At 45.6% G+C, this 22,819-nt stretch overlaps 1 protein-coding gene and 1 pseudogene across 1 annotated transcript in view; both read left to right on the top strand.

The window, feature by feature from the left end:
* Positions 1–22,819, top strand: part of LOC124606925 (dual oxidase maturation factor 2-like) — a 713,401-nt gene that overhangs the window by 231,381 nt on the left and 459,201 nt on the right. The window lies entirely within an intron of this gene.
* LOC124607734 lies at positions 10,836–10,953 on the top strand (annotated as a pseudogene).

Raw genomic sequence — 22,819 nt, 5'->3', positions numbered from 1 at the left:
CAGTCTGTAACTTTTTAATTTCTGGACGATAGTGTGTTACTTCATTAACTGATAAATTCCAGTGTGCTTTTGAACTCTCCAGACTCATTCTCCAACACAGGTCCCCAGATTCTTCTTATCACTTTTCTTTCGAATACATTCAATTTTTCTCCTTTTTTTCTTTGTAAGCGTCCAGTTTTCCGAACCATGTAGTACTACTGGGCAGTCACGGGTTTCTCTGCCTCGTGATGACTGGATGTTGTGTGATGTCCTTAGGTTAGTTAGGTTTAAGTAGTTCTAAGTTCTAGGGGACTGATGACCGTAGATGTTAAGTCCCATAGTGCTCAGAGCCATTTGAACCATTTTTGGCAGTCATGGTGTAACATATCCTCTTGTTTGTGGAGATTGCAAAGTTTTTCTTTTGAGTGGGCTGCTTATAGCATACAGACATCTCGATCCTGAGGATATTCTCTCATTTATATCCAGTGTTACGATATTTTTACTTCTGAAGCGCGATCCAAGGTATTTAAACTAATGAACTTTTCTGAATCTTGAATGGTGATTAGTTTCGAAGTGTGGAATTGTGTTTGTGACTGATGTCTGTACGTTGTGTTTGAGATACCCTGCAGCTTTTCTGAATGTTTCTCAAGGAGAGATTCTATTGTCTTTGCTGTTCATTTCAGTCCTGTCTACTCGATCTGACTGGCAGCTTCTTTATTATTATTTCTCTGTTTGCAAAATGTGGAAACTAGAGTTTAGCAATTAAAAAGTCTAAAACACACACACACACACACACACACACACACACACACACTCTCTCTCTCTCTCTCTCTCTCTCTCTCTCTCTCTCTCTCTCTCTCTCACACACACACACACACACACACACACACATACATACACACACATGTGTGCGCGCGCACTAGTCACAACCCACAGTAAAAGCAAATAAAAAGGCATGAACACAGTGCTGAATGCATCACAGACGAAAGCTTAGTAAAATTTCTATGAAGACAACTTGTGCGACGTTTTTCAGAAGTAAGGTTCCAAATGGCTCTGAGCACTATGTGACTTACCATCTGAGGTCATCAGTCCCCTAGAACTTAGAACCACTGAAACCTAACTAACCTAAGGACATCACACACATCCATGCCCGAGGCAGGATTCGAACCTGCGACCGTAGCGGTCGCGCGGTTTCAGACTGGTGCGCCTAGAACCGCACGATCACAGCGGCCGGTTCAGAAGTACGGTCAAAAGAAAAAGCGGGTTTCTCAAAGCTGAAAAATATCGAAGCGTGAAATTGCAAATAAGTTTTTTCGACTTCAGCTTCTGCTAACAATGACGTAAGGGCCTGTCGGGTTCATAATACGTAGAGAAGAGCAGTAAACACCGAAAGTACACCAATTCCATAAAGAGAAACTGGGCGAGTATGAGTAGGACTCGCCCATCTGAGTGTTCCGTACAAACTCAAATTTGTGTATAGATAGTTCATCTATAGATTTTGATGAGTAAGTTTGCAACCATTAAAATATGTGGCATAAATGGCCCTATCTTTTGACTGCATGGACGTAGAACCTCAATTGTTTTACACCGTGAAGGGACCATAGACCTAAGAATTTGACGTAAATTTCAGCTTGATACCCTTAGCCATTCCTGAATACACTGGTCTTAACAGAAGAACAGACAGGTGGACAACAAAGTTATTGTATACCGATTCAGGTAGGAATCTGTAAAACTGGTTTGTAATCTATCAATAGCAAAATATAGGAACGTATTGTGTATAGGCTACTATATTTACAGGACACCGCTGACTATGTAAAAATGGTTCAAATGGCTCTGAGCACTATGGGACTCAACTGCTGTGGTCATAAGTCCCCTAGAACTTAGAACTACTTAAACCTAACTAACTTAAGGACATCACACACATCCATGCCCGAGGCAGGATTCGAACCTGCGACCGTAGCGGTCGTACTGTTCCAGACTGTAGCGCCTTTAACCGCTCGGCCACTCCGGCCGGCGACTATGTAAAAGCGAAACGCGTCGTGTAAGACTACCTGAAATTGCATTACGCGGAAAACAAGATATTATAATTCGTAGAATAAAATATTATTTATTTATGATGGTAGTTTCTGTGTGGTAAAATATTTTGGTCACAATGATTCGGGATTCACTTTTGGTGTGATGTCCTTGCGTCATTTTTGTGGCGTTGTTGGGATGTGGATGATGAAATTTGCTGGCGAGAGGTGGCGTTGTTATGGCCGGCGGCCTAAGAGAGTAAGTTGGAGGCCCGAGGAGCTACGGTCTGATATTTACGGATCAGTACGCTGTGGGAGTGGCTGTTGCGTGTTGAGAATTGTGTGAATGGGATGAAAAAAGCTGGTCTTGGATATTGCAAGTGGTCTAAACAAGACTGGTGCTCCTCAAAACATTGTGAGCTTCAACAAGATGAACCACCTGTAGTTAAGCTAACATCGAAGCGCTAATAGACTTTAAAGCAAAGCGTCATCAGTGCACGTGTCGAGAAAAGCGAGCCGCTCAGCAGTTCACGATTCCCTTCACTAATGCCTTCCAGGCCGCTGGGCAAACTGCAAACCAACCTCTGAGAGGGGATGCTGCAGCTCTTGTTTGCTCCGCAAACAGACTGACGCAGGCCCAAAGAACGTCGCTAAGAAACGCCGGCGATCGGCGGGCAAGCTGCTGACACCGCCGCAAGCCGGACATTCCGGCGGAGCTGACGAGGCCGCCACGGCTGTTGCTCTGACCTCTCAACTGTTCAGCGTTTTTACGGCGGGTCACTTATTTCCATCTAATAACGAAAAGAAAAAAAAATGCTCAACACGTTGCTTGTTATAGTTCTCTTTCGCTGAAAAAAAAACTTTCTTTCTAAGTTTGTGTAACTTCTGTGGCACACTCAGGCTGAAAACTTCGTCTCTCAATGAAGTTGGGCTTCCCCTTACACTTCTGTCCATGGCTCTCTATAATTCTCCGTATGGTTGACTTCTGGAGATTGTGTTTCAACAAATTTAGGACATTTATAAAATCACTGCTCTTACTGTATGCACTTTATGCAAAGGACATTTATCTTTTTACAATATGAACCTCGACCAGAGCTCTAGATTATAAACTTTTTTGAGGAAATATTTTTTTCCCAAAATTGATAACTATTTTTCAAAATAATGTCGTCAATGATTGCAAGTGCACCCACCCAAGTCGAAGACCCAGGGCATCTCACCGTCGCACAGCTTCTGCTGTTTCTACTGCCGTCTGAAAATTATCCTTTTGTAATTCTTCCTCGGTCTTGCAGCACTCAGTCGTCCTACGATCCAATTTGTCGACATTAAATTTACTTTTTTACGCAATTACTATAGCTTCCAACACTGAATGTCTCTAACAACGTATTTTTTTCGCCAGTTCGAAAAACTGATCTTGTTGACACAGTTTGATCCTCTTGTTAATCTTCCACCGTAGAATTTGATTGGACCACCCCTGCCGTGTGGTATCGTTTCCAATTGCTCTCCTGAAACATTAGCGTTTTTTTACTAGCCTTAGCGCAATGTTTTTCATTTACTTCAAGTACGGAGAGACACATTTCGCTGACATTATTCGTTCTTTGCTGACCGATTCATGACCGTGAGACGAATGCATCCTCATATTTGTATCGGTGCGTTGTGTCGGCAACATGTTTTCAACACGCTCACTATTTTCCCGTTTGAATCAATCTCTCTCTGATGGCAAATCACGGACTGCCACTTAATGAAAAATTTTTTGATACTACTTTACTCTATTTCACGTCTAGTACTTCTATAGACGTGCAATGTTTGGCATTTGCGGACAATTTCTCATTTCTCAGCAGCAATAGAGAGACAGTCAAAACATCACTAAAACTGTAAAAAAATTGCAGGGAAAATTATGCCGCTAATTTGAAAAAAGAAATACGCAGAGAGATTGCCACAGGATAGTTTTCATATAGCAACAACCTCAGGAAATTCGCACAGACCACGAATTTACGGTACTTTGAAGAAATTATTGAACCATCAGCCCTTTTCTTGTAGGGGCAGTCAAGAAAAAAATCAGAAAACTCCAAGACTCATATATCCTCTAGTGGTGTCACAATGAAAATATCCACGTACACCAATGGAAAATCAACGCTGCGCAACAGACACATTTGTTGAAGCACCGTAGAACGCAACGCAAACTGACTGATGATGATGATGATGATGTTTGGTTTGTGGGACGCTCAACTGTGCAGTCATCAGCGCCCATACAAAGTCCCAGTTTTTTTACGGTCCAATTTTTTTCAGATTCCAAAATAGTCACTGTCGCGATTGATGAGGATGATGATGAAACGATGAGGACAAAACAAACACCCAGTCCCCGGGCAGAGAAAATCCCCAACCTGGCCGGGAACCGAACCCGGGACCCGTTGATCTAGAGGAAGCAACGGTAGACACTTTTTTTTAATTCTTCTTGTAAACGATGAGAACTAGGGAACAGAAGTTTAAAAAGAGAAAAAAAATGAACCTGACAAGGATTCTAACCATGGTTCTGTGGTAGATTCGGTTTTGATGTGCCAGCAATCTACTTTTTTTTAATTTCTTTTTTTTTGGCTAGGAACCTTCGTGGGCGTACGGAGAACAAATCACCAAAACTTCATCGCAATCGGATGAGTAGTTTGGGAACACACAGAGGGCAGACGTACATACATTCATTTTTATATATAGAGGTTGACAGTTACGTTATACTATATGACCTGTTTAAGTACATTAAATTTTACAATTATTAGTTTAACATTGCGGGGAATGAAATAAAATGAAAAAAATTGCGAGTAGTGGGAATAGAATCCGGGTCCGCTGCATAAGAAGCCTTTACCTATTCTTTTTTTTAATGTATTTTTTATTTTTTTACATGTTTACATTTAGGAAACGTGAACAAGGAGAATTCTAGTAACTAAGTGTTACAAGTAAGTGTTACAACAACAAAGGTGGCATAAAAGAATAATCAAAAAAATAAAAATATAAATCACTGATGCAATTCCAACTAAAAGATTCTTCAATAAATGTAACTGGTTCCACCTGGTGCTTCGCCATCGTTATCTGATATCTCCAACAGCACCTTTGAAGGGCATCTGCAACGGAGGCACTCTGCTTCGCTAGTGCCTCAAGGAAAACAGCATCCTTGCAGCAGCCTGTCTCTTCCTTCGCTCATGGCTGACAAGGCAGAACGTTCAGCCGTTAGTGTGATGCGGCACAGAACATTAACCGCAGCTTGGCACTCCTCACCTGAGTGGGGGGTTAACGAAAACGCTGCGTAAATAATTTGCGAAGAGCATACGGTATTTCGGTGTGCGTTCGAGGGCATTTTGAGCATTTTGTAGGAACCACCAGTAATCAAGCTGCTCTTTCTCTCCGTCACTAAAGATATAGGCGACGGTAAGTCCTTTGAACCATGTAAGCGCATGATATTTTGCAGCCGGAAAGTAAGTTTCATCTGGACAGAGTAGGGTCTGAGGGTCAATCATATGAGGTGTGACCCGGAGGTAACAAGCCAATATCTTCTGTGTTAGTCGCCAAACTCCGGACGATGATGCGCAAGTAAAACGATGTTCATCGGTATCCAAGAGGTAACAATCTGGGCAATAAGGTGAGTCTGCCAGTCCAATAGTGTGAAGTCGCTGTCGTGTGGCATATTTTTTGTTGGCGATCTGATACCACTTCGAACCCACCGTGGATGACAGAAAGTTGTGGTGTATCGCTTTCCACACTCTTGGCCAGTGAACTGAAGGGTACATGTTTTCCACCACGTTATGGGGAACAGCCAGCAGAAGGTTGGTATAAAAATCTTTCGCCTTTGGTGGACGTGTGGCGGAGAGGTTCGAGCTGACGTAGCTGTAATCAAGAATGAAGGTCGACACATGGGAGAGCTGTGGTGCGACGTGCGCAACCGACACCGGCGGGACGTTAGAGACTGGCATCAGAACCTGTAGTAAACGACCCGTGAGAGAGGTATGTTGACTTTTCCATCGTTCCTCATGTTGCTCATGTAAAGGGCAGCTGCTCTCGCCCTGACGTTGACCAATCCCAGCCCCCTTTGTGCACTGGGAGGGTAAGAGTGTCGTATCGTACTTTAAATATATGACCTGCGGAAACGTAGTAACTGAAGGCCGCCTGAAGCCGGCGACCTATCTGCAGCGGTAGTGGGAGGACCTGTGCCACGTGGTTGAGTTTTGATGCCACGTAGAGGTTCAGGTATTCAACACGTTGTAGCTGATTCAAGTCCCGGAGCAGGTTCTGTCGTACCATTGCGTGTATGGTAGTTTGCTGCAGCTGTTTTACGTACATCTTTCTTGAACGTGATTCTCAAATATCGCAGATCAGAAACTGGTGGGAGGGGAGCGAGGGCTTCCGGTCCGAGACCACGCCCAATATCCAACGCCGCCGACTTGTTGATGTTCAGAATACTGCCTGTGGCCTGTACGTATCGCTCAATCCACGTTAGTACGCTTTGAACTTCGTCATTGGAACGAACCAACAGTAGTAGGTCGTCAGCGTATGTCCTATAGCGAAAGGTCACGTCCCGCAGCGTGATGCCAGATAGGCGGTGGTTAAAGCCCCCTAGGAGTGGCTCGAGTGCGATTGCATAAAGATAGGTAGAAAGGGGACAACCCTGTCGTAGAGACATCTTAATGGGTGCTGGTCCTACTGTCCTTCCATTGACCTGGTCGTGTGAGCTGGCTGCGGTCCAAAGACGCCGTAGGGTGTCTATGAGGCCCGGGGGGAATCCCATACAGTCCATCACTCGTAGGAGGAACTTGTGGTGCATTCTATCAAAGGAGCGGTTGAAATCGATGGAGACGATCGCCGCTCTCAGACGGCACGCAGAAGCGATCGCTATTAAGACCCTGCAGTCACCGGTGGCCATGTGTATGTTCGCTTCTCCCCTCTGCGACGTCTGTTCTGGAGCGAGAATCATCGGCAAAGTCGCTTTAATACGGCTCACCATAATCCTGGCGAAAATCTTGTAATCGGTGTTCAACATTGTAAGCGGCTGATAGTCGTTAATCGGTAGCCCTCCACCTGGTTTGTGTACCGTTATGAGAAGTCCTTCTACAAACGCTGGCGGCACAACACAGTCTGGAGACATAAGTTCGCGGAACATTATAACCCAGCGAGGCATCATGATGTCACGGAAAGTCCGGTAGAATTCGATGGGCAATCCATCAGGTCCAGGAGGCTTATTGGCCGCACCTTTGTCCACGGCGTCTTTGACTTCTTCGAGTGAGATTTCCTCTGTTAGTGCATTCACGGTAGCCTCGTCGATAGTACGTGTTACCTGCTGTAACACTTCAGTAGTGGTCTCGTCATCGACGGTTCTTTCCTGGAAAAGATGACGAATATGATCCTCCACCGCCTTTACTATGGTTGCTTGGGTCGTACATAAGCGACCGTCGTGTGTCCTGAGTTGTATGATTAAATGTTGGCGTTGTCGGCGCTTATCCGCCACAACGTGGTGCATAGTGGGTTCCTCTGCAACCGTTCGGTCGTGCCGTCGCGAGCGGACTACTGCACCTTCTAGTCGGTGCTTCGTCAATTATAGTATTTGAGCCTTGATTCTGCTTTGGTCATGTTGTCTCTCCGGGGAAGGGGGTAAGGCGTCGAGGTCCCTGAGTGCCACGTAGTAAAAATCGAGGGTCTGTCGATGCCACGCAGTCACGTCCTTGCCATATTGCATAAGTGTTCTACGGATTGCTGGTTTGGCACAGAGGAGCCACCACTCCAGGGTCGAGGTGTATCGTGGGTGGCGGCGTTCACAGACAGTCCACGTTGCTGCAACTTGCCGACGGCAATCCAGGTCCTGGAGATAAGTTGCGTTGAGCTTCCAAAAGCCATTGCTGCGCCAGACTTGTTGGGGGCGTAGGTGTATAGTGCAGATATAGGCACTATGATCGGAATAGGCCTGAGGCCATAGTTCGGCGTCCACCACACCTTATGTGAGATCTTGTGACACATATATGCGATCAAGTCGGCTGGCCGAATGACTGGTAAGATGAGTGTGGCCAGAGCGGTTACCGTGGACTTTATCCCACGTGTCTCACAAGTGAAGTTCTTGGATCATCGCACCCAGTTCCGGACAGTGCATGTAATGTGGGATTTGGTCCTTGGGGTGAAGTACGCAATTAAAATCGCCGGCGAAGGCGCTGTGGTCGCATCGTCCAAGGAAAAGGGGAGCGACATCTGTGAAGTAGAATCTGGCGCGGTCGTGACGCCTTGTGGTACCCGACGGCGCGTAAACATTAATGAATCGGGTGTTGAGCGCCGTAAATGCTATTCCTCGCGTAGAGAGAAGATACATGACGTCGGTAACTTCAATACCATCACGCACTAATATTGCCCCTCCGGTGTCTGCAGGGCTACCGGGTGTCACATGTGTGGCGTAACCGTAAAAGTTCGGGAGTGTAGTCGTTTTCACTTCTTGTAGGAAAGCAAAGTCAACTCCCATGGCTCGTATTGTGTCTTTCAAAAGTTGGATCTTGACAGGAGAACTTATCATGTTGATGTTCATTGTCGCCAGGCGGTAAGCCTGGCAACGCGTTGTTTGGGCGAGGTTATCCATGTTGATGTTGGAGAGAAGCTAACATCGGAAGTGATGTCACCCCCCGCCGAACGCGCTCCTCCTTGTGCTGCTTATGCTGCATGATCCGGCGGCGGCTCAGATGGCCGCGGATCGGGATATTGTGTCTCGACGTCCTTGGCCCACGAAGCGGGCGCGGATGTCTGTTCATGTTCCATAGCCTCGGAATGGTTGGTAGTAAGGGCCCGCGCGACCTCGCTGCCTGCACTGGTACCTTCCCGCTGCTCACTGTTTCTGTCAATGGGCTGATGTTCGAAAGCTGCATGTTTTTCTGCCTGTTCTGCAAGGTTCGAGTCAGTGGAAACAGCCTCAGCTTCGCGGCTGGCTTCTTGAGTGGTCAGTTGTTCTTCCCCGGCCGAATGCGAACCGCTGTGTTCCGACACGGTCCGACGACGGCGCTTTCGGCGTTTCGGTGATCGCTGTTTCCGTACATGGCCTTCATTGTCAGAAGACGGCACTGACTCACGCTCCGCCGGGACAAACGGTTCGGTTGGTACAATAAGGGAATCAATTGCCATCATGCTGTCGTCAATGTCTGACGCGTTCGGTAGCTCCAGAGTCGTAGTACTATTTTCCACCACTGGCCAGGTCGGCGGATCATCCAGATTTTTGTCCGAGGAAAGTGATGCTTGTACCGCTGAAACCGTCGGTTGTGGCTGTTGTGTGGAGAACGTCGTGAGCGCCGCCGCGTAAGTCACGGGTAGAATAGTCTTCGTCGCTGGTGGTGCAACGTCCTTCGGTGGGAGTTGTGTGATCCGACGCTGGAGGCACTCGGAACGAAGGTGACCTTCCTTGCCGCATCCGGAACACGTCTTCGGCTAACCGTCATAAATAACTATGGCCCGGCACCCACCTATCTGTAGATAGGATGGCAGGTGTCGTTGGAGATCAATGCGCACTTGGCGTACTCCATTGAGTACTGGATACGTCTTAAACTGGGTCCATTTTTAAGCCACGTGTTCGTGTTCCGTGACGTAGTGGCGGAGCGCCGCTACAACTTCTGCCGCCGGGAGTTCAAATGGAAGTTCGAATATGCGTATAGTCCGCAGTCCCATTGCGGCATGGCCGACCTCGACGCTGCCAACATTTCCATCAGCGTGACAGAGGCGGAGTTCTTGTTTCATCTCACGAAGCAACTTGTCGCATGTAGTTTCGTTTATGAGCTTTACATAGACCGTGCTACTGACGATCGAAAAGTGAATGCCGACAATGTCGGCAGCCGGGGTCTTGGCTTCCTCTTTTAAAAAGCGTTCGACTTCGAGCGCCTTTGGTCGGGTAAATCCGCTCCGAAATGTAAATTTCAAAGTTGATCTTCTGTGTTGGTTTGCCATGGTCTTGTAGCGCTACGGCGTCACGTTAGTGTCGGCCGAAGAAAGTACACAAGGCGCGCGGGCCCTCGCTGGCGGCGGAGAGCACACACTGCACGTCTGCTTCGCTCGCCTGCGAGAGCCGCACTGACCACTAGACAGCGAGCTACTGACAAAAACTGACTGAATGGTTCAAATGGCTCTGAGCACTATGGGACTCAACATCTTAGGTCATAAGTCCCCTAGAACTTAGAACTACTTAAACCTAACTAACCTAAGGACATCACACACACCCATGCCCGAGGTAGGATTCGAACCTGCGACCGTAGCAGTCCCGCAGTTCCGGACTGCAGCGCCAGAACCGCTAGACCACCGCGGCCGGCACTGACTGACAGACAGAAATTATGGATATACAGAAAGAAGAATAGAAAACACCTAGCAAGAGTTTCGGAACAACGAATAGACGAGGAATTTGGATGAAGAGAACAACGTCAGAATATACAAAGAAACAAGTCAAAATCATACTTCAGAAATGGAATAATGACGTATTACGAGCATGTTTATGGGATGAATAGGAACAGAATCGCATGAATAATTCTCGAAATGAAACATTCAGGCAGGGGAAAAATAAATTGGATGAGGGAATTGAAGATCAGTTCGGACTACTATGTGTGACAGCAGATTAAGTGTAAGATTGGGAAAAGTTCTGGAAGACCACCAACAATCACCAGTTAGATTCCACAGGAGAAAAGAACAAGACAGGATGATGCAAGTGGGCAGAAGAGCGAAAGAAACAACACAGCGAACATCTGAATAGAATTTGGGAAGGGAGAAGAAACCCAGACAAATAATAAGGGAATTAACGTTCAGACATTGTCTTTATCAGGGAATGATCGTAAATAACAGTAGTGATAATACCATTTGGGCAACGGCCTTGCCGCTGTGGATACACCTGTTCCCGTCAGATCACCGAAGTTAAGCGCTGTCGGCTGTGGCCGGCACTTGGATGGGTGACCATCCGGGCCGCCATGCGCTGTTGCCATTTTTCGGGGTGCACTCAGGATCTACTCGTCCAAATAGTTGTGGCTCCGGTCACAGAAAACCGCCGTAACGACCGGGAGAGAGGTGAGCTGACCACACGCCCCTGCTATCCGCATCCTCAGCCGAGGATGACACGGCGATCGGATGGTCCCGATGGGCCACTTCTGGCCTGAAGACGGAGTGCTGCTGCTGATAATACCATTTCACTGATAAGAAGAGAAATGTTATCTTCAGTTGTAACTCAACATTACTGAATTAAGTGTTTGAAAACGTACTTTTATGCCTCATGTATTCACTTCCTGAATTATTCCGAAGAAACTTAGACTTAATAGGGACGAATAAATTAGAGCGAGACTCTAGCTTATTTTCAGTCTCACCTGTTAAGAACAGTGTTGCGTCAGAGTGTAAAGTATTCGTGCTGTTCTGGATACTTTTTTTTTCGGAAAATCATGAGTAAAGCGGACAGACTTGAAATTGTCCTGAGCTCAGTGGGATGATATTTGACGTCAACGTATGCAGAGCGCAGACGGTGGTTCACCCGCTGTTTCTCCGGGCAGCACTTGTTTCAGTTTAGTCCGTTCGGGTAGGAGGATGAGCAGAGCGCGGCGCGCGGCGCCCCAGTGAAACGCGAGTCGGACGCGTCGCGTTCCTGTCCCGCGGCCGCGGCTAAGTCAGCAGCAGCGCCAGCGCCGGTGGCGCCGCGTTATGAGAAAGCGGCTCTCAGCAGAGGCCACGGAGAAATCCCTGCGTCTGTCTGCGTGTGCGAGCCGGGACCGCCCGCGGAAGTGTCGGAATCGCCGCCTCGGCACGAGACGGACGCAAGTCGTACAAGCGCATCTACAGTCTGTTACTTCAGGGCTGAATCTCTACAAAAAAGTAGCAAAAACAGGCCCTATCCGTTTTTATGTAGAATCCAACAAATTGAAATTTTTACAAAGAGACACTGTGACGTAAGATGACAGAGTCATCGTGAGGATTTATTGCGTAAAACTTCTCGGTAAATGGGTTAAGTTGCAATATTCCGCGGTGTGTGAGATTGTGAAACCTATCAGAGTAATGGACCCACCCATACTCTCTCACACTCCACTTGTGACTCCATGTTAACTGTAAATGACGCAACGGAATCGCTACTTGAAATGCCGTTACGTTGAAACGTAAGTTGGGAAATTGCTACAACCCTACTATATAACTATCCATTAAATCAGTAGAATAAATCACTGAATTGAAGGGACCACGTGGTCCTTCAAATAAAAATGAAAATGAAACATAAGCAGATTATTTGTTATATTAACCAGTTACAAAATATTCGCATCAACATTCTATGAAAAAACAAAGTTAATTGCTGACGACAGCTAACAAGATAGGCAAGCGGAAGTATGGCTGCCGTATCCTATCTCCACATTCAATCATTAGTCCACTAAAACCCAACGATTTAGTTAGAAACTCCAGTGGTCGGTTGAATACGGCATCAAACAATACTAAAGCTTGAATCGGGCTTAGCGGGGCTGTGGCAACGGTAAGCTTCCAACCTAAATGTTAACCTCCACCTATTGTGCCGTGCTGCTTTATAATCTCCCCAGTCTGCTGTGGCGGTAAGTCGCCGTGCGGCTGGTCTCGGCGGAGGTTCGAGTCCTCCCTTGGGCATGGGTGTGTGTGTTTGTCCTTAGGATAATTTAGGTTAAGTAGTGTGTAAGCTTAGGGACTGACGACCTTAGAAGTTAAGTCCCATAAGATTTCACACAGATTTGAACATAAGTAGCCGCGCGGAGTGGCCGCGTTGTCTGATGGCGCCATGTCACGGATTACGCGGCCCCTCGCACCGGAGGTTCGAGTCCTCCCTCGGGCATGGGTGTGTGTTGTTCTTAACATAAGTTAGGATAAGTTAGGTTAAGTAGTGTGTAAGCCTAGGGACCGATGACCTCAGCAGTTTGGTTCCTTAGGAATTCACGCACATTTAAACATCTTAAGCGTAAGTCGACGGACTGTGGTCGTAGTGGAGAATCTGAATCTCGCTCTTTCAGGACTCGGGCTCCTACAAGCGCCACGACTTCTCGAATCACCGATCTGTCTCCATTCAAATCAAACCATGAGTGGCCCTTTTTGTATCACCAGCTCTCGACACGGGTATTAGCGCCAATCTGGCCTCGAACGCCAATCAGGGAAAACATTACTGATTTCCACCAGCAGCTTGTCAGTGCCACGTTTTACAAATTCCCATCCCGGAATGTCGTCAGTCACGGGCCAGTCAGAACATATCTTCCTCGCTAGATTGTCCCAGAAATTCCCATCTGACGTCAAACGGCGATGGGCGAATCGGAGCGTTTTTAAACATTTCTGAATTTACCGATGTCCCTGTCCTCGCCGTGGTTTGCCTCAACATTACAAGACGCGTACATTTTCGACATAAATGGGGGTGTCCCAGTAAGCACTTGAAACTGTTGACCTCGGCCATCTCAAAGGCTAGTCGTGCCACAGCCCGCTAAACTCGACTTAGTGAAAAGGATCGGTAGGTTCTGTAAGCTTCCATCGGTGGCTACTTGAATCACGGAAGCCAGCGCAAAGATCTCCATGCCCACGACACACCTACCGCATTCAGATCAGTGTTCGAGCTGTGCATTTCTCACGTATTCACAAAAAACGTGTCTCTGAGCACTATGGGACTTAACATCTGAGGTCATCAGTCCCTTAGACTTAGAACTACTTAAACCTGACTAACCTAAGGACATCACACACATCCATGCCCGAGGCAGGATTCGAACCTGCGACCGTACCACCAGTGCGATTCCGGACTGAAGCACCTAGAACCACTCGGCCACAGTGGCCGGTTAAAGTTGAAGTACGCGGATCAGTACGATTATTGTGGGTAAAACGTCTAAATTGCACAAAGTTTCACTGCGAAATTCTGATGCTGTGTGGACCAAAGACAAAATCGAATCCAGCCGTAGCGAAATATGGTCAACTATTGGACCACTGTCGCATAGACGTGGGCGATGCTGATGGGAAAGCAGGTAGTTCTTGTACCAAGCGATATCCATTTTTTCGGCAATCTGAAACAATACATGGGGAAAAAGAGAGGACGTTCGCACAGCGGTTCTCAAATTGCTCGTGACCAAGGAAAGGATTTCTATCGTCGAGGAACTAGACGACCGTTAGAACGTTCCAATTGTTGTTTACGAAGACTTTGTGATAACATCAAAAAATAGTATCATGTATCTGTGCCACTCTGAAGTGTAGTGCAGCACTCGATAAATGTTCCTTGGGCTGCCATAATAATGTTTAGCCTTCCGTTTGAAGTCCCTTCGTACAAAGGTAATGTTGTGTTCTCGTCATTTACTGATTTGAAGCTTTCAGCGTCATGTATTTCATTTTCAAATGAAACTATTGCCGTTGCCTTCCATTTGACTGTCTTTCCTTTCAAGTCCTAGGTCTCACTATTCATCACTAGGTTCGTCGAAATTGTGAGGATGCAAAATTAGGACTGTTTCACATGAAACGTAACATGTTCAATTCCAATTATTGTCGACGCCCACCTCGATAACTTCGCGGTCAGCGCCGCTGCTTGCTAATCGAGAGGCCCGGGTTCGAGTCCCGTTACGTTCGGAGATTTTTCTCAGTTCAGGGACGTTTGTATTGACGTAAATAACATTTCAATGTTGACATTACTGTACGGCCACGTCTGGAAAGCCAAAAAATAAAAATAAAATTTGGCTTCATCAGTCCCGGTTTATGTTTGTTTCTGTGAATATGACCAATACGTTCCTCTTTACTTAACTTTTTGTATTTTATTCTCACTTCAGCCGCAGTAGAGGGACGTATTACTAAGTCATACTTTCGCAGAAGCAGATTTTTTATCGCAACTCTCATAAGATCTAATGATACCGTAGCAGACACTGTAAACGTACTTGTAGTCCGCCCTGAGGGCTTTGTGATGTGTTTAGTTTAACACATATTTCGCCTAATTCTTCGTAACACTTCGTGCTCTTCTTTTATGTTATGCGTGTCTCATAACCGTGTATACGCAGTTTATTGTAAACATAGTGTTTCAAATCCAAGTCTGGAGCAGCTACATTCTATTGCTCTTGGAGCACGTATATATGCAGACTCAAGCGACGAGTGAATATTTGTACCAAGGCCTGGATTCGAACCAAAGTCGCTTGCTCCCTAGGAAGGCGCGCTAACCACAGCGCCACGGGCGCGTTGACTTTGTACTACTGCACGGACTATCTTAACATGACCCCCTCCTCAATCCAAATTCCCATTCAGGTCTCAGCCGTCTTGATATTTCGTATTTATCCTGAACTCGAAAAGTATTGCAGAGGCTCTCTAACCATATTGGGTATTCTGCCTGAAACCCAGGCATAGGTGCTTTAATCAAATGAAACTATGGTTCTAGTGACCTTTTCGAATGTCTAACATCTAAGATGTGTATGTGGAGTCTACATATAATAGATATTTGAGACTTCAATAGGTCTCTGGAACCTTATAATTTCATTTGACTGTCGGAGCATGTTTCAGTCATCGTTACTTAAATACTTATTGCTGTTATTTCCCCATACCAGTTTAAAATTTTTCTTCTCTTGTTTTGAAAAATTCTGCGTCTATTAGTATTCGTTCACTTCGACTCATAAAATATACCACGTTCCGAAATTTGAAATTATGGTTCCCTATTTAACTCAGTCTCGCTGTTTCTCTTTTTTTTTTAAAGGGCTTTCATATACTTTTTCCTACAAGTGATGTCTTAATTGCAAGACCTTCTTTATGAGTAGGCCTCGTGGTTCAGTTTATCATAAGAGTTTGTAAGCAATATCAAACGCAAATCACCTGGATTAATCTGCTTGAACATATCCTTATAAATCTCCGCGTTCGTTTGGCAAGGAGAGAACCTATTCGCGGAAGTGCTGTGAGCTTCAGTGTAACAGCAACAGGAAAAAGTCGTGGAAGAGCCATTAGTCACCCAAAATATTTCTTCGTTGCGTCTGCTGCGTCCGTCTCACCCCTGCGCAGTCGTGCTTGTTGACGCAACCCACCTCCGCGGGTCTGTCATCGCAGCCGCAACGGCCGCTTACTCAGCTGTTGGTCACGCACGTCTCGCGGTGAACGAGGCAGCATTTACTGAGTGCCCACCCCTTCCGCCGATCTGCCGGGCGGCGCCGCTAACTGGCAAAGTGCTTGTTTCAGTGCGTGACTGCGAGCGTGACGCGGCGCTTGGGAGAGCGCAGCCACACACACGCAAGTCGACAAGCGTGGGAAGGAATTGTTTATACTTCACTTCAGTCCCCTTATTTGTCTTGTGGATGGCGCTGTTTGACTCATCAGCTATCCGGGACGTAATGAAAACAGTTTGTCAAATTTACCTACTGAAGCCGTTCTTTCAAGTGTGCAACGAATGTGTGAAGAATAATATTTAAGTTGTATTCGCTGCTGTTACATAGTCATGTGGAAGTTACGCAAAAAATGAGCTATACTACCCAAAATCTTAAAGATATTCTAATCCAATGTTGCAAAATTTAAATGTGTCAAAAGTGATATTTTTTATGTGCTGGAGTTAATGAATCTATTAAGAAGAGGAGCAGGAAACAACGCATAATAACAACTGTGGGGACATAAAGCTGTGTGCTTGACTGGGTTCAGACTCAGACATCTGCCCTCCGCGACAGATTACATTTGCCGAATACCCTTATGAACCTACTCAAAGCTTCAACCTATGTGGGGCATTCAGTAAGTAATGTAACAGCTTTTTTTGAAAGCGGGTTGATTTTATTCAGGATTCCAATACATCATATTATTCCCCACTCTTTTCCCTACTAAACCCTATTTTTTAAAATAATCTCCGTTAAAGGCTACGGCATTACGCCAGCTTATTGGAAGGGCCTGTATGCCCTCATGGTACCACTCTACTAGTCGACGTCATAGCTAACGTCTTGCTATGTCAATAACCTCCCCATTATCCACGTACTGCTTCCCACGGAGTGCATTCTTCATTAGACCCAACAGACTGATGTCGGAAGATGCGAGATCCGCACTGTAGGGTATGAGGAAGAACAGTCCAATGGAGTTCTGTGAGCTCCCCTCGGATGCGCAAACTTGAGGCCTTGCGTTGTCATGGAGAAGGAGGAATTCATTTGTACTTTTGTGGCAACGAACATACTGCAGTCGTTTCTTCGATTTCCTGGGGGCATGCGGGTGATCGGATAGGTCTGCGCGACCATTCTCCGATGACGACACACGCCTCGCCCAGCGACTCATCGCGCTTTTGTTCACTTCAAGGTCTCCATAGATAGTCAGCAAGCACTCATGAATATCTGGTTTTCCGCCAAAAGAAACCCGATGACAGCTCTTTGTCCGAAACGGATCTCTTTTACAGACGTCATTTTTATGGTTACGTTTAGCCGCCACATATTGGAACATCATGAAATTATAGTGGCTGAAGCGGGAATATTCCTCGATGTCCCACAACAAATTCCACATTTTTCCAACAAGAAATGGCAGAGACAAAAATGTATTGCATTGATTATTAAACACCTCTCCTACATGTAGTTCTTCTCCATACTTCAGAACTAAGTTGGACCGAGCGAGGTGGCGCAGTGGTTAGACACTGGACTCGCATTCGGGAGGACGACGGTTCAATCCCGCGTCCGGCCATCCCGATTTAGGTTTTCCGTGATTTCCCTAAATCGCTCCAGGCAAATGCCGGGATGGTTCCTTTCAAAGGGCACGGCCGACTTCCTTCTCCGTCCTTCCCTAATCCGATGAGACCGATGACCTCGCTGTCTGGTCTTCTTCCCCAAACAAACCAACCAACCAACCAACTAAGTTCGAATACCGCTAGGCATGCGCTGCCTCACAAAAATAAGTAAATAAATCCAGAAGAGGAGGAGAAAAATAAATTAAACCTCTTGGAGTGAGAAGGCATTTGATGTTCTTTCAGTGATTTTAATATCGAGTCAAATTTACAAAGGATTTGTCAGTACGAGCCCACGTGTCAATATGACGCTGCATTGATTCTGTTGAAAATGGTTCTCTCCTGAGGCAAGATGTCATACAGGTGTTGTAAGTCATCCCTGATATCATGGCTCCTGGCACTGGGGCAGCTTTGACGTCCGAGCTGGTCCCTCACGTGTTCTGTCGGGGGAGGATCTGGGGCTCTTACTGACCTCGGGAGTACCTCAACATCACAAATATCTGCCCTCTGTGGAAAAGCATTGTCCTGTTGAAAAATGTCACCACGATACTGTTGCGTGAGAGATAACACCATGAGGACGCAGGATGTTCGCGCAGTACAACTGGACACTGAAGTCGTACCCGATGTCTCTAACAGAAGGATAGAGCAGTGCCTCTCCATAACATTGGAAGAATGGGATATTTCCCCACGTCGTCGACATACCCGCTGACGATGGTTATCCAGGATAGCGCAGAACCGCGACTCATCGCTGAAAACAATGTGACATCCATTCGTGAGCAGTCCTTGCTTCTCGGCCGCGGCACCACGTCAGACGCAGCCATTTGTGTTGTGGTGTTAACGGCAGTCCTACACATGGGACGGCGATTCCCACAGTCTCCGACCAGCGATGCAGGTTGACTCAGAGTATTGCAGGCATTCCATTACTTGTTCTCGGATGGCAGGCGCATATGCGAGAGGTTTATAATGTGCTTGTGCTGGCCAGACGTGATCGTCCGGAACCCTGAAGACGAATGAGACTGCCCTCACGTTTCCATGCAATGGGACGTTCGAATGACACAAAAACAAGAATACTGCACCATTCGAAACGCCAGCCAAAGGCACACAATAAAACGCGAGCCAATATGTTTCTTAAAGAAAGTCAATTGAAAATTTATGTTTAGCTCCCAGATGGGGTTAATACCAACGGAATGTACGTACGTATTGCACAGTAACACACGTCGAGCATCAACGTAATCTGCCTTAGTATTCCTAATACGACTGTTTAAAGAAGTCTTGTTTTGTTCATATGATTAGCTACAACACCGTGCTGTCGAGAGATTCTTTGTTTTGGGCGGTTTATTGCCAACGGAAAGTCATAAAGTTAAGAGATGAGAAATGTGTACCTGCATTCGAACGCGACCGTAAGATGGAAATATGGAGACAATGTGAAAACGCTGTTTATTGATAAGCTGTATATGAAATAACAGACGTTGTGGGCCTATCAGGCAGAAGAACGCAAGAGACCAATGTATCTGACCCGAAAAACTTACGATAGGAATGCTTTGTGCATGACGGATACCACATTGGTTGAATGCTGACGAAGTTACGAAAACGAATTCCCTAGTTCTCAAGGTTAGAGATACACTACTGAATTACAACTTTTATTTCGTTCTTTACCACAATCGCTATAATGTTATAGTCGGATGACTGTTTCATGTAAGGTCTCTAACATTCTGCGTCTTGTCTGATGTTCTATATCGTGTCTCCCTACCACTTTCGCGCAACGACGCTCTGAGCGTGTTTTTTAGGGAACTGACTAGTTTGAACCTGGGATCTGTTGCTGATAAGGAGACGCCAGACCACACATGACACGTATAATTCAGAAGAGTTCAGTGAGACTAGCGATGATATAACCAAATACTTACTAATTTCAGCGTCAGCTCCACTGCACTCCCTGTAAAAGAATCTTAATACTAACTACATTTAGTGGAAGGGGTTCAAGGCTTTCCTATTTTTAGTTAGCTGGTAAAATAACGTCGAAAAAGCAGTTAACTTTACCACTGGAAATTTTATTCTACTCACAAAACATTGTTTATAAATTGCAGTATCGATAAAAGGAAATGTCTTAATACAGGATGGTAAAAACCAACTGCGTTCAACAAAAATGTGAACGAATATTCCCTGCATGGGTTTGCAAGTTCTACAATGGATCGAAGGATGACCTATGCCGTATCACATCTATAATCTAGGTTTAAATTAAGTTTCGTAAAAGAGTAAACTATCAAAATGGTCTACAGTGACCCTCAATTATCTTTAATTAATTATCTAACTTGTCGTAAATTACAGTGGCTGATGTGGCTTCTCAATAACCATATAACAGAAAAATCATCGCGTTTCAGATTTTTACTTCAAGTGGCAAATGTGAACACCATGAGCTTTAATTGACGATCGACACTAGTATTACGCAAAAAGGAGGTGTAACAGATGAGACTTCTGCATTTCTGAGTGAAGCTTTATGCGCTGTTATGCGGCATCGCGTGCGTTCATTACCTTGTCGGTGTTCGTCAGGGGGCGGCAAGCAGCACAGCTCCGCTCACCTCGCCGTCTCGGAAGCAACTCTCCTCTAACTTCTCCTTACTACAATTTACCGAAGTTGGTTTAAAAAAACTGTCTGGCTGTGTTTTCATCTGACCAATCAGGGTCTCAATGTTAACTTTAAGCTCCGCCTGCAAAAATTCTGTCTATCCAATGAGAAACGTTATACTTTTCGTGGTGGGGCAATGTTTTTAAAGTTTGCAACGTAACAGAGACGCGAAAAAGTCTCACGCTAAAACTTGCAGCTGGTGTGGTCCTTTTAGCGTTATCGTAAGATCTATACTGTTCTTCTGGAGGGCTCTATCTTTTAACATGGGCTGGGGGGGGGGGGGGGGGTGGTCCTGACGTAACAGAGACGCGAAAAAGTCTCACGCTAAAACTTGCGGGTGGTGTGGCCCTTCTTGGTGTTATCATAAGATCTATACTGTTCTTCTGGAGGGCTCTAGCTTTTAACATGGGCTGGGGGGGTGGTCCTAACGGTTAGCTGGCAACGTGGGTGTCCGTCCCTAATCGTAGGGCCTTCTAACTTAACACGGTTCTGCTCTCGGCTTCTGTTCTCGTTTCTCCCATCGGAACTGCGTCTGTCTCACGGTGGGAAGGTATGACATGCATTGAGGTATTCTTGTGTTAGTCTGTGGTATTCCATTTGCTCACTCGTTACTCGTATTACTTTGGTTAATTTAATGTCACGATTTATTCGGAGCTATGTGACATACTACTGGATTTGCTTATCATGTCAGGGTTTTCATGGAAGGTGTTGGATGTGCCTGACACCTTACAGGACTATTAATCACATGGGTACACATGGTTCACTGTGACTGATTACGTATCTGTAACTGCGTGAATACTCGAAACGGGTCATTTACTTGTGGTATTAAAGCGTCTTTCACGGAAAATAAATGTGAAAATTACAACTTACTTTACGGGCCATTTTAAAATTAATACAACTGATTTTGTGCAGTGATGTGGTACCGTGGATGAGATATGGGTCCGTCACCACTTCACAGCAGAATTAAAATGTTTTTGCACATACTTGGTGGAATGCTGTTTCCTTGACTTTCTTTTTAAAATATCAATAATTCCACAGCGTAACCAGCCACTAAATTTAAATTGTGTAAACAGTTATGTATTAAGTTCAACCTAGAGTGAAGTACACTACGAAGAAACACAGACTGGAGATATTTGTACACGGTTGCTTTCCCATGAGCAATGCAACTGAACTAGATATCTAAACTGCCGCCTGACAATGAAGCAAAGCATCTTATACGAACCTTTAATAAGCAAGTATCGAAATACCAATGGTTCAAATGGCTCTGAGCACTATGGGACTCAACTGCTGAGGTCAGTAGTCCCCTAGAACTTAGAACTAGTTAAACCTAACTAACCTAAGGACATCACACACATCCATGCCCGAGGCAGGATTCGAACCTGCGACTGTAGCGGTCTCGCGGTTCCAGACTGCAGCGCCAGAACCGCGCGGCCACTTCGGCCGGCTGAAATACCAATCATAACAGCGAATGACAGAGGAAGTACATTACACCTACTGGAAAGACTATGGCCAGTATAGCCTGGAAGAAAAAGAAATTCTTGTCGTTGATGTTACGCAAGATGTCTGTACCAACTGGTACAAAAAAGCGAAAAGATATCTGTATAAAAAAGAAAATCATCACGAGAACTCATCTACCCAATAATCGACTTCACCATTGCAAAAACTGAGGAATCAAAAGTACGCATTGGAGCTCTTGCGCCAGACACCAAATATAGAACTTCGTGTTGTAAAACATTTTACAGCTTTCGTCTATGGCATTTAAAGGAAACAGTCTCCCCATTGAAAAACAAATTGCAATCAACTTAACGGGAACTACATCCAAAAATAAGTCAGTTTTTAACCTATAACATCCGTTTTTTACTGCATGCTAATAATTTTTCTCATTTTCCTCGTCTATTCCAGAAAATTTACGAACGTCCAGTAGTATAAGAGATTAGGCTTTCCCCTGCTGGAATCTATTTCAATAAAAATCTTGTAGGTGTTTGTCCGCCTTACGTGCGATAAAATTGCAGAACTCATCCGATGATGGCTGTCTGCTGCAGCGGCCAAAACGTTGGCAATTTTATCATATGGAACCCAGTCACACACGAGAATAATTTTATTCAAACTTCCAAGTGAGTAGATTTCCAAATGACTATTGACTGAGAGGCAGTTGAAAAGACAGCGGAAACACGACCTCACTAGCCGTCAGCTGTCAGCCAACCAGCCAAGAGATCTTTCCTGGGTTACTTCTGTCCAGCGTGTGGTGGAGGGCAAGCATTTCTAGTGTTCTCCCCGTCATAGAGTTGTCCTTTATTTCACTTTACGTATGGTAGCCATTTCGATTCTCATCTTCTTTTGTTCTATCCGATACTTGCCACCACTTTAAGCGCGCTGCAGATCTGGCCAACGTTTACTCATCGGCAGGTGATCTTCGAGCACCAGCTCCCGGATGTGTTTGTTCTGGAAGTCTTCTGTCTGCTGGAAGAGCACGCTTGACATTGTGCGGAAGTCCTGCTGTAGGTATGTGATGCCTGCCATTCAATTAACCGGTTCCATTGGACGTCGGATAGAAGGTGGAGC

The sequence above is a fragment of the Schistocerca americana genome, chromosome 3, assembly GCF_021461395.2.
Source record: "Schistocerca americana isolate TAMUIC-IGC-003095 chromosome 3, iqSchAmer2.1, whole genome shotgun sequence".
Classification (NCBI taxonomy): domain Eukaryota; kingdom Metazoa; phylum Arthropoda; class Insecta; order Orthoptera; family Acrididae; genus Schistocerca; species Schistocerca americana.
This window is presented reverse-complemented; position numbering and strand designations above follow the sequence as displayed.